This window comes from Myotis daubentonii, chromosome 1 (assembly GCF_963259705.1).
Source record: "Myotis daubentonii chromosome 1, mMyoDau2.1, whole genome shotgun sequence".
Lineage (NCBI taxonomy): Eukaryota > Metazoa > Chordata > Mammalia > Chiroptera > Vespertilionidae > Myotis > Myotis daubentonii.
The window spans coordinates 153228605-153241021 of NC_081840.1; positions in this window are offsets into that span (position 1 = coordinate 153228605).

Here is a 12417-nt window from a genome sequence, read left to right on the forward strand (position 1 = left end):
GTCTTTGGGGTTTATGTCCATTGGCATGAAAGAGAAATGCAGCCAGGATCAAAAATTGCTGTAATTCTCAAATCTAAGTAGCCTTTAACATAGAATGTTTAAAATCTAGTAGATTCCTTCCACAGAATTGCTGTGAACGCATTACTCACTGCTTTTAGAAGCTCCTGCACAGTTAGCAGGAAGGCTCTCCTGGCCACCCCACCATTAGGTGCCACTAGTGTTAGGTTTGAAATTTCCATGAGATTAAGTGGTGCTGTGCTGACAGTTTGCAGATCCAACACAGTGGGTGGTGCGTGCATCATGTAGAATTTTGTTCTTGGGAGTGTCGGTTCCAGAATTTCTAGACCCTCCTGAATCTTCATGTGCATTCACAAAACAGAGCCTTAACTGCTACACCTATTCTTCCAAAATAAAACAAAACATAATGAGATGTGACATCTTCTGGGGGAAATGGAGCTGATGGGGTAACTGATATACTCGACGCTTTCCCACTGGCCTTCCCTTCTAGGAAACAGCTCCCTCCCTGTGAAATCACAGTATTCCTCACCTTCTCTCTCACCTCAGATATCTGCCTCTTAGTTCTACCCTTTGGCTATAGTGGAAGATTCCTTTCCAGAGAGCCTCTATTTGCATTTTATTTTCTTAAGAGCCTCTAGGCCAGTAAGCATGAGACCCATTTGGAAAACTTGTTAACACAGAGAGCTGGTCTCAGCCCAGAGTTTCTGATTCTGTAGGTCTGGTGTTGTGGAGGGGGGGGGGATCAAGGGTTTGCATTTCTAGCAAGGTCTAATGCTGCTGGTCCAGGGACCATTCTTGGAGAACCAACACTCTACACCTCCTGGGAACACTGACCCTGTCGATTTACAAGGTCCATAGATAAATGAACTACTTAAAACATGCTCTATGACAACTACGGAATTAAAAAAAAAATCTTACTATATTTATAGTGGATTCATTCATAATTCACTTATTACAATTTACATTTAATATAAAGCATGGAACACAAGCACATTATGTAGGTGAGAATCGTGGGGCCATAGGGAGATAGGCACTCTCGTTTGGGGAGGGAATAAATGAGTGTTTTTCAGGGATATACTTCTCAAAATGCAGTAAGAAGCTACAGAATTCTATGCCCCTCAGACATAAAGGAATAACAGGTATGTATAGGAAATGTACAAGGGTGTTGAGGCCATCAATGTTTACAGAGTGAAAAATCAAAAACAGTCTAAATGTTCCACAGTTAGGATATGGATATATCGATTTTTTCATTTTATAAAATTTATTGGGATGACATTGGTTCATAAAATATATAGCTTTCAAGTATACAATTCTATGATACATCATCTGTATGTTCACCACTTAAATTCAAATCTCCTCTGTCACCATCTGTTTGACCCCCTTTACTCTTTACTACCTTCCCCCCTTTCCTTCTGGTGACCCCCAATACAGGTGATTGTGAGCTTTTGTTTGTTGGTTTGTTTTATTTATTCATTTGTTGCTTTCAGTTTTACCCTTAATTTAGGTAAATCCTTAATAAAGAATACACTAAAACTTTTACATTTAAATGCAATTATTGAAAAACCTTTCCATCAAAATGCCTATGAAAGGAACACTGACTTTAAGAGAATGCCCATGTCAACAGCATAAAACATGCACTTAAAAAGATGAGCCTCTTAAACTTTAGGATGAAGTTCCACTTCCTCATTTACCTTCTTTGAAGAGCAATGCCCTCCAGGAAACTACAGAGTGGTGCCAGGTACCAACAACGAAAACAGCAAGGGTGTCTGCATTTTCATGTAGCCCTCTGGGATATGCAGGTGCCCTCCCTCCAGCCTGTGGTGATGTCAGGGGGCTTTCCTTGGGCCTTGCTTTCTCTCTCTTCCCTGTGGTGATGGCTCCAAGATGGAGAAGGTACATGAAGACATTCATCACAGGAACAAGAACCATTGCTTGATTCAAAACATTTAAGCAATATATACAATAAATCAGGTGTTTTCCCTCTGTAAATATTAAATACAGACATATTGTACATCTAGGAAATTTTTTATTAAAAAGTCTCTCACCAGTCTGTCTCTTTAATTAAATAAAGCCTGTTTGGTATTATTCAAGGCACACAGAATTTATACCCCAAATCCAGGTTAATTAAATGCCCAGAGCTGGGAAAAACAGACTGTGTATAAAGATAAAAATAAATCAATCCAAATGTGATATTTATGAATATAGACTGTTTGTGAGAAAAATATAAATACTTTAGACGGAGTAATATATATCCGATAGATGATAGGATTATTTTGTATTATAGTATGTATTTACATGCAAATCTGAACCCACATTTTGAATTAAGGTTTCTATATTTAACATCTATTGTTCATTCCAGAGTGACGATCGCTCTTCCTGGCTAATCCCCTCACAAATCCTGAAGCTTTTAACTACCTGCTCAAATGCATCAGGAAAGTGAGTCCAATGTGGAATCATCTCTCTTCCTGCCCAGTTTGGTTTAATCTTACTCAACATTACCCTTATCTCCTGTGGGGGAGCATGGGACTTGGTTGGAAAGTCTGTACAGAGGATTATCTGAAAGGTTGGGGGTCTCAGGGGGGACCGTGCTGAAGGTGGCAACCCCTGCCTTGACTTTTTCAAAGAAGTCTGAGTCCCTGAGTGTTTTGCTGGAATCTCTATGTTTAGTCTTCAAACTGGACCTTGTAGAAGCATGTGCTTTCTCAAGGATACTTAGCCTGCTGATTATATCTAGAGGCTAATTTTAGTTCAAGCTGTTGTTACAATAAAAGCCTAAGGAGGCAGGCAATTGAGGCTGCTTTGTTCCTAAAGCGAAATAGCCCCTTAGCCTTCTCTTTCACAGAAATGTGTGTCAGAGTAATCTATTCATCTGTTGCTCAGGGTCTGCTGGTCAGCCCCGGAAATCTCCCCAAAAGGATCTCTGCCTAGGACCTTATCAAGAGTCACTGGGGCCTGCTCCTGCCCAGAACTTAAACATAATATGTTATTAGTCTGTTCACCAAATTAAACAAAAAATTGGTCCTTGGCTACATATTTAATGACAATACAATAAAAATGTTTGATGATCTTTAAAGCTAAAAAAATGTATGACAACTAATTCACATATGAAAATGCCCTGTTCTCTCTCTCTCTCTCTCTCTCTCTCTCTCTCTCTCTCTCTCTCGACATCTTATTTTATTCTCACTACAAACTTGAACTCAGGCATTCTGACTATAACTCTGAGAATTATTCAACTGCTTACATAGTATCTAATCTTCTAAGGGAGAGGAAAATGATTTTAATTCAATTGCTGCTCTCAATTAGAAGGGAGTAAGGCCCTTACTGACTTGGAATTCTGTCTCACTAACAAAAATTTTGGCTGAGAAGAAATTCTCAAGAAATGTAGGTTCTCTGCCTCCTTTTTCATATTTCCTTTTCTTTCTCCTTCTTTTCTTCTTTCTCCTAATTCTTTGCACCCTCTGCATTTTTCTCCTTGTTTTTATGTTGCTGTCCTATTGCAGGAGAAAAATAAGGGTTACAATGAGAATAAATTATATACTTTATCTTTATACAAATCAATCATAAAATGGACATGAGTACTGCATACAAAGTGATATTTGTAGTCAGTTGGGAAAAAGGATGGTTTATTCCAGAGAGATTGTGAATACCCATTTAGATAACGTTGGGAGATCCTTGCCAAATTCAACTTTGAAAACTAAGGAACATTAGTGAACACCATAAATGCTATAGAAGGAAATATAAAAGAACATCTAATGTTGTGTCTTAGAATTTCTTATTAAGCCAGATACCATAGAACCAATAATTCAAAGATTTAACCTTACCAAATCACAAATCACTTGCATACACCCATTAAAATGTGCACACACACACACTCAGAGATACAACGGAGACACATGTTGACACACATGGACACACACACAGGTATATAGCAAAGTTAAAAAAAAAAATGAAGTGTTCGAAAGAGAGCCTGACATATGTTGTGTTAGCTTATATTGTTATCATCATCATTTTCATTATTATTTAAAAGTTCTTTAAGACATTTCATTGTAACATTTGAGTCAACTGAATACTTGCACTATTTTTTACCAATAGCTTTTGATGTCTTAATGATCTCAATTTTTAAAGATTTTTAGATTGTTGCCAAAACCGGTTTGACTCAGTGGATAGAGCGTCGGCCTGTGGACTGAAAGGTCCCAGGTTCGATTCCGGTCAAGGGCATGTACCTGGGTTGCGGGCACATCCCCAGTGGGAGATGTGCAGGAGGCAGCTGATCGATGTTTCTCTCTCATCGATGTTTCTAACTCTCTATCTCTCTCCCTTACTCTCTGTAAAAAATCAATAAAATATATTTTAAAAAAAGATTTTTAGATTGTTAATTTACTTCATTGTTATTATGGTCCCATGTAAAAATGGATCCGATTAATTCTAGCTATAGTAAAATTTAGCAAAATAATGAAGTTTTTTTGTAAAATTACATAGACACAATTTTATTATGGCGTCCTAACTACCAATTACTCATACTTTTAAAAATAGTAATGGATTTGACAGTATATATATATATATATATATATATATATATATATATATATATATATATATATACTGAAATGGTGCAGGTGATAATAATTGCATGCCCAGATTTAAATATAAAGCCATAGCTGAAAATGCAACACAGTGTCACAAGTTCACAAATAACAGGAGTAAAACCAGTGAGTCACCAAAGTAGTAATTAGTAAAAGTTTATTGTGTACACACCAAAAAGGCATTTTGAAAACCTGGAGCACTCAAACCAAAACATGGAATGGAGCTCAAGGGTGTATTGTTATAAAGCAACTCAAATAGCGAGAGGACAGAGACTATGTACTCCTCACAGTGACAGGTTATAACGTTAGAATTTTTTTAAATGACAGGGAATGCTCAGTGGCTACCTCACCCCAACCTTGGAAAACAGTAAGTTTTGTCTGTGATTTCCAGAGGCATAAACAAGAAATGGCCCATGTAAAGTTCATCTTGAAAAATAAACTAAATTACATTTTGCTTCTCTGACTAAACTGGTTGTGTAGGCTCAGAATTTTCAAGGCTGATTTCTGTTTGTTTTTGATTTTTGCAGGGGCCTGCAAATTCACATTGCATAGTCATCACCAAAAAGATGAAATTGCTTTTTTCTTAGAAGTAATGGAAAACCTTGGAGAATCCACACTCCAATTTAATCCTTGATCAATGAAAAGTGTTAAAAATAATTGGCATGAGGTTTGCAGCATTTATAAATGAAAGATATATTTTTAGCAGAAAAAGGAAGTTTTTATGCCTCCTTTTGTTTATTAATAAGTGGAAAACAATGGCCATTCATTTGTAGATATGAACCTGTGGAAGATTTGGGGGCTTGCACTAGTCAATCATGCCTAAATTTTTTGAATTGCTATGTTTATGGCTCTCCAAAGGACTTGAGATGTATAGGATGTATAGTGATGAGATAATACATTTCTATCTTCTCCTGGGAAAATATCATCACCCACCATCTGGAAACAAAACAGCACAAAGCAAAAACAATAGTCTAATGTCAGATGGTGATAATGGGAGGAAGGAAATTAAGTAGAACAATAGAAATGGTGTTGATGATGAGTGAGATGTGTGCTTTTTTCAATGAGCTAACATTGGAGGGCTTCTCAGAAGAAGTGGTCTTTCAAAATCAGGCCATGGAGTAAATATAGCAATATTCTTATTTATTTGTCCTATCATCTTTTATTTCCCTTTCTTAACATTTAAGAAATCTTTATTTGAAAATCAGAAGTTCTTGAAGACTTTTTAAAAACATTTTAAAAATATTTATTGTTTAGAGTTTACAAATGTCCCCCTTATTTCACCCTTGACCCCCACCCCCCAGTTCCAGCCCCACTGCAAGCCTTCACAACCCTATTGTCTGTGTTCATGAGCGGTACATATCTACACCAATAAAAGAGAAAGATGCAAATTGACCATACCTTCGTGATGCTCATCAGCCAATCAGGAGTGTGTATGCAAATTAACCTAGCAAAGATGGCAGGTTAATTTGCATATGCAGGCACCCAGCGGCTGGAGCGCAGTGGGCATTTGCATCATTGATCATTACCGTGGCAACGACGCAAGTGTTCTGCACCTCCCCAGCCACTCTGGGCCTCTGGGCAGCGTGGGAAGGCGGAAAGGCAGCTCCAGGCCCGAATGAGGTCTCCGGGACAGAGAGAAGGCGGTGCCGGCAGCCAGGGGAAGGAAGGCCCATTCTTGCATGAATCTTCATGCATCGGGCCTCTAATATGCATATAAGTTCTTTGGTTAATCTCTCCCCTGCTCCCTCCTTCCCTATGAGATTCATCAGTCTGTTCCATGTTTTCATGCCCTGGTTTTATTCTATTCATCAGTTTATTAAGCTCCACATATTAGTGAGATGGTGTGATATTTGTGCTTCTCTGACTGGCTTATTTCGCTTAGAATAATCATCCCCAGGTCCATCCTTACTATCTCAAAGAGAAATAGATCCATCTCTTTTTAATATTCCATTGTGTAAATGTAGCAGTTTTTTAATTTATTCATCTACTGATGGGCACTTGAAAGGTTTCCAGACCTTAGCTATTGTAAATAATCCTCCTATGAATGATTATTCTTTCTGATTGGTGTTTCTGCCTTCTTAGGATATATTTCCTAGAAGTGAAATCACCAGGCTAGAAGGCAGTTCCATTTTTAATTTTTTGAGGAAACTGGATACTGTTTTCCACTGTGGCTACACCAGTCTGCATTCCCATCAGCAGTGTACTAGGGTTCCCTTTTCTCCACATCCTTCACCAGCACTTATTGTCTGTTGATTTGTTAATGGTAGACATTCTGACAGGTGTGAGGTGATAACTTGTCACTTTAATTTGCATCTCTCTGATGGTTAGTGATGTTGAGCATTTTTTCATGTCTCTTGGCCGTTTGTGTGTCCTCTTTGGAGAAGTGTCTATCCAGGTCCTCTGCCCATTTTTTTATTGTATTATTTCTGTTTGCTGAGTTGTAGGAGTAGTTTATATATTTTGGAAATTAACGCCTTATCAGATGTCACTGACAAATATATTTCTCCAATACAGTGGATCCCTTTTCATTTTGATGCTAGTTTCTTTTGCTGTGCAGAAGCTTTTATGTTTGATGTAGTCCCATGTGTCTATATTTTCTTTTGTTTCCTTCTTGCCCTAGGCCAGTGGTCGGCAAACTCATTAGTCAACAGAGCCAAATATCAACAGTACTTCTTCAAAATAGACTTGCCCAGGTTGAAAACAGACTTCTGTGCATGGGCCACGAAGTTTCAATCGCACTGTACATGAGCCTGCATGTGGTATTTTGTGGAAGAGCCACACTCAAGGGGCCAAAGAGCCGCATGTGGCTCGTGAGCCGGAGTTTGCCGACCACGACCCTAGGCAATGTATTGGTGAATATTCTGCTATGTGGGATGTCTGATATTTTGCTGTCTATGTTTTCTTCTAAGATTTTTATGGCTTCATGACTTACATTTAATTATTTTATCCATTTCAAGTTTATTCTTGTGTGAGTGGACCACCAAGTTCTATCATCTTTAATATACCTGATTTTTCCCATTAACACTCTCTTTACTTTTTTAACTTTTTCTTCACTTCCTGTAAAATATGTATTTAAGAAAACTAATTTTAGTAGGTTATCTATGCAGTCACCTTAATCTAGTATAGACACTCAGGTTTTAAAGACGTTAGGGATAAAGGATGGTGAATGGAATTAATTTTTAGAAAAGACGGAGGAAATAAAAATAAACACTTCCTGTTAGACAGACATGATCAGAGCAAGGATGATGGGCCATGTACAGAAGCTCACCAGGGCAGAAAGCCCAGGGTGCCTAGCAAGTGGCAAAAGTGGGAAAACAAGAACCTCATCCAGAGGGTAACCTATCCTCCCCTGGCATATCACTGGTCATGCAGTTTGGATTCCCCGAACTTTTCCTCCCTAAAGATAACATCTAGGCCTCAGTTGTATTTCAGCTCCAGACCCAGAAAAGCAGCAAAACCATATAAGTGATGCCATGGCTGCCTCAGAACCAGCTGAAAACCCCCTGCCCTGGTGCTGACCAATCAGTGGAGAACACGACCCTGAAAGAGCACACCTGGAAAGCTAATGAATATTCTATTAAGACTTTCTCCTGAGATCTCGCCTAAGATTTCCACCTGCAAGAGAGAGATAAGTATGCTCAACACAAAGGACCCAGTTTGTACTCCCCAACGAAGGAGTAGGCTGTGCCATTCCTCTAAAGACATGTATCCGCTAACCTCTTAGGGATCCATCAGACTTGCAACCAGGGGAGCCATGGGCAGTGGCAGGTCATCCTGGGCTAACCCCCTGAACCTGTCTCCAAGGCCCTCCCTTTCTCTGACTTCTCAGTGAGTCAAAGGAGCCCAGCCTAACCTTTCCTATTGCTTCTTCCATACCCTTCCTTGTTTCACTGTGATAAGTATATTTTTGCTGCCATCACAGACACAATACCCTTTGGCTCAGTGCTATGTAGCCTTTCCCTTTGGATATCCCATCTCCCATCCCCTTTTCCTTAAATAAATTCATTTTTTCTTTAAATACCATTTAAGATGACTATTTAGCCTGCCCACGCACCATCTACTTGAACGTTTTACATCCTAGTTACCAGAAAAAAACAGTCTTAAACTCTCACATTTTTTTCAATGAAACGTGATACTGCTCAATCTGTCTAGAAGTGTAAAGACTTTTGGTGCAGGGCGTATTTATTTTTCTCTGAATACAAACTTTGAAATTAGAAGTGCCCCCCCACACATGCACAGGTACACACATGGTGTCTAATATTACAAATCCTTCATTTTGGGAAAAGAATGAAACATGAGCTAAAGTTCTCCCAGCTAAAATAACTACAGAATATGGCACAGTTGATTTTCAGAGTGTGAAGGTGGGAGACATAGAAAGAGAGAGGGAGAGAGAGAGAGAGAGAGAGAGAGAGAGAGAGAGAGAGAGAGAGATGGATGTGAAGAGAGAGACACATCAGTTGGTCGCCTCCAGCATGAGATAGGACTGGGGCTGGGGATCAAACCTGAAATGGAGATATATGCCTTTGACTTGGAATTGAACCTGAGACCCTTCAGTCTGAGGGTGGATGTTCAACCACTAAGAAAACTAGCCAGGGCTATCAAACTTACTTTGAAAAGATTTCTGTTTTGGAGAAGTATATTTGTAGAGAATCGTCAGTTTTGTAATTAATGTGATCCAACAAACTCTCCCCTGCTTGTTCACCCAGTTCCTGCCTACTATTTCTTGAACTAGAAAAACCTGTGACATCATTCAATGCACATTCTTTTGAATGATGTGTTTCAATTAATCTCCACTACTTTGCCCTGGGAAGACACCCCGTTGTGAGCTGCAGAAGAAAACTGATGGATACCATGCCTCCCTGTGGCTCCTCTTGAAGGCCTTTCTCAATGAGAAAATGTTGAAGTGTGAAGGATGAACATGTTGATGAGTATTTTTAATGCAACTTGAACACTCCCACATGCCAATGCTGCCTCAGACAGTGAGTGACAATCCTGCCAGCTGGGAAGACAAAGGGAGCCATCCTTCTTCTTTGCTATACCAGATAGTCATGTTTCTGAACCCTAAGCAAAGAGGAGACACTGAAACGCTGTAGATTAGATCAGGAATGCAAAAAGGCTCTCAAAATATTAAAAACTACAGGCCCGGTACATGAAATTTGTGCAGGGGGATGTCCCTCAGTCCAGCCTGTGCCCTCTCACAATCCAGGACCCCTCAGGCAGTGTCCCTAGGCCTGGCTGGTGATCAGGGCCTATCATGGCTTTCCTTCCCCTGGCTGCCAGCAGCTGGCCCCACCCCAGCCACTGCTGTGCTGTGCTGTGCTGTGCTGTGCTGTGCTGTGCTGCCCACCCCCCCCCCCCCCCGTTCCAAACACACACCAGTGGCCTCCCTCTGCAGGCAACAGGAGTGGGGTGCAATCACTTGGTGGGTTTGGGCCTCCCTCTGCAGGGTGATCACTGGTCAGCCCCGCACAACCACCATAGCATTGCTGGCTGGTGGCCTGGGACTCCCTCTGTGGGGTGATTGTGGGGCAATGACGGAGCCCCCCCGACCAATCCCATAGCACCTGCCTTGGCTGGCCTGGCGCCAGTGTGTGTCATAGCATGGTCGTCTGGATGGTTGTTCTGTCATTCGATCTATTTGCATGTTATGCTTTTATTATTATAGATTCTTATTTGGACTGTTCAACTTGCTTAATAAAGTTTTCTTTTCCCACTTCAGAAACCATGGTGGACCCTTGCATGTTGGAAATGAAACCATTTTGGTTTCAATAAAACAGATAAAGAAAGTTCTGGACTTTCACACACACATTTGCAGGTTGTAGGGAACTCAGGTCTCCCACCTCAGAGACGTCAGCTTTGACAGCTGCATGGACCAGCTGGCAATGGTTAGTTTGTTTCCCACCATTTGTGATTTTGAATTGGGCTTGTTAATAAGGATGGATGGGAGGCAGGTGTGGCAGTTTCTGGGTGGTTATTGCCAGGTAATTGCTTCAGGCTATTGTTTCAAGCAGTTTCCATTGGTACATTGTTCCAAGTACAGCTGTCAATAGAGGCTCAGTTAGGAACGCACAACTATGCCATCCAATTACAAATCTAAATTAATCATGAAAAGAATCCAGATCTGGCAATTTCAGCAAAAATGTTAATAATGAAAGCGAACTTCATTATAGCTGAACTGGTGAAAAGAAAAAACTCCCAATCTTTTTCAGGAATTTCAAACATGAAAGTTTACTGGTAAATTTAAAAATCAAAATGTTCACTACTTTTTGCAGTAAATCAAGACTAAAATGCAATCAGGATTAAAAAATTCATTTTAGAACATCTCTCTTAAGATGTTTAGTTGTTTTTGTATATTTTAACAGCAATTGCAGCAATGGTGTCAAGATGTACTTACTGATCACAGATGTGATGTGCTTTTCTAAAGAAAATTAGTAAACTATATAGAAATGTCATCAAGTGAAATTTCCAACCTGAAATTGTGTTTGCTGTACATTAGGGGGCAGGGGGGGAAGGGGGGGAGTGATCAGTATGGGGCTTTTGAATATTTTTTAAAAATCTGTAAAGTGCTTTTTAAAAAAATTATCTTTATTGTTGAAAGTATTACAAATGTCCCCTTCCCCAGCACATTGACTCCTTTTGCCCCTCTCTAGCCCCCTCCAGGCCTTCACTACCCTTATTGTTTGTGTTCATGGGTTATGCACATATCCATTTAAGTTCTTTGGTTAATCTCTTCCCACTCCACCCCTACCCCACCCCCACACCATCTTCCCTCTGAAATAAGTCCGTGTATTACATGATTCATATCTCTGGATCTATTTTGTTCATCAGTTTATTTTAAACATGTTAATTGTTGAAATATTGTTATTCTGTGCTTGAAATATCACAAAGATAACAATTTTTTTTTTTTTGTTTAGGGTAAAGGGGAATGGCTTGAAGCCCTGATGTCATTTTGTTTTTCAAGGAAAATGTTAAAAATGGAGTTATGTGAGGCCACTTTTAAAAAATCACTAGTGGCCCGGTGCATGAAATTCATGCACATTAAAAGGGAAGAGACCCAGACCCGGCCAGCCCCATGCCAGTCAAGCCCCGCTGGGCAGGAATGCAGCATCAAGTCCCCAGCCAACCACACGCACCTCACCGTGCATGCAGCCCCTCCCAACTGCACCTGCCACACACACAGCCTCCTGCTGATTGGTCTCTATGTTGTGAGGGTGTCGTGACCATTAGCATATTAGCTTTTTAATATATAGGATTCTGATGTTATATTGTACAGAGAAGTGAGAGCAAGTTGCTGTATTCCAGCACACAGGCCACAATTGTGACTCTGCTTTGACCAGTGGCACTTGCATTGGGACGTAAGACTACCTAAAATGTCACATGACCTTGAAGGGGCTTTGTTATATTCCATCACAGGTGGGAATTTGAGAACTAAAATTGCTTGTCCAGTTTAATAAAAGGCTGCAATAATTGCTTATCAACACTGGACAATAGCAGATGGCAGTCCTAGAGGGGGAAGCTCAGAGAACAGGGGTGGGAGCTTCAGGTGAAACACTGGTGCTTAGACTGGTATTTGTAGAATTCTGACATCCAGGGAAAAAGGGCCAAGCAGGTAAGAGTAAGAATTGGAAACTGAGACTCATAGAGGCTCAGCACCTGCCCATCACTGAGCCCATCCTGGGGGCCTGCCCTGCTCATCTCCAGATTTGCTCCAGGCTGAGCTGCTAGGTTCAGGGCCTGTCACCTGGGCAGGGCTCCAGGAATGTCTGTTGATGAAACACATGAAGCACTGCTTACTGCTTTGGATGGAATGGCTGCT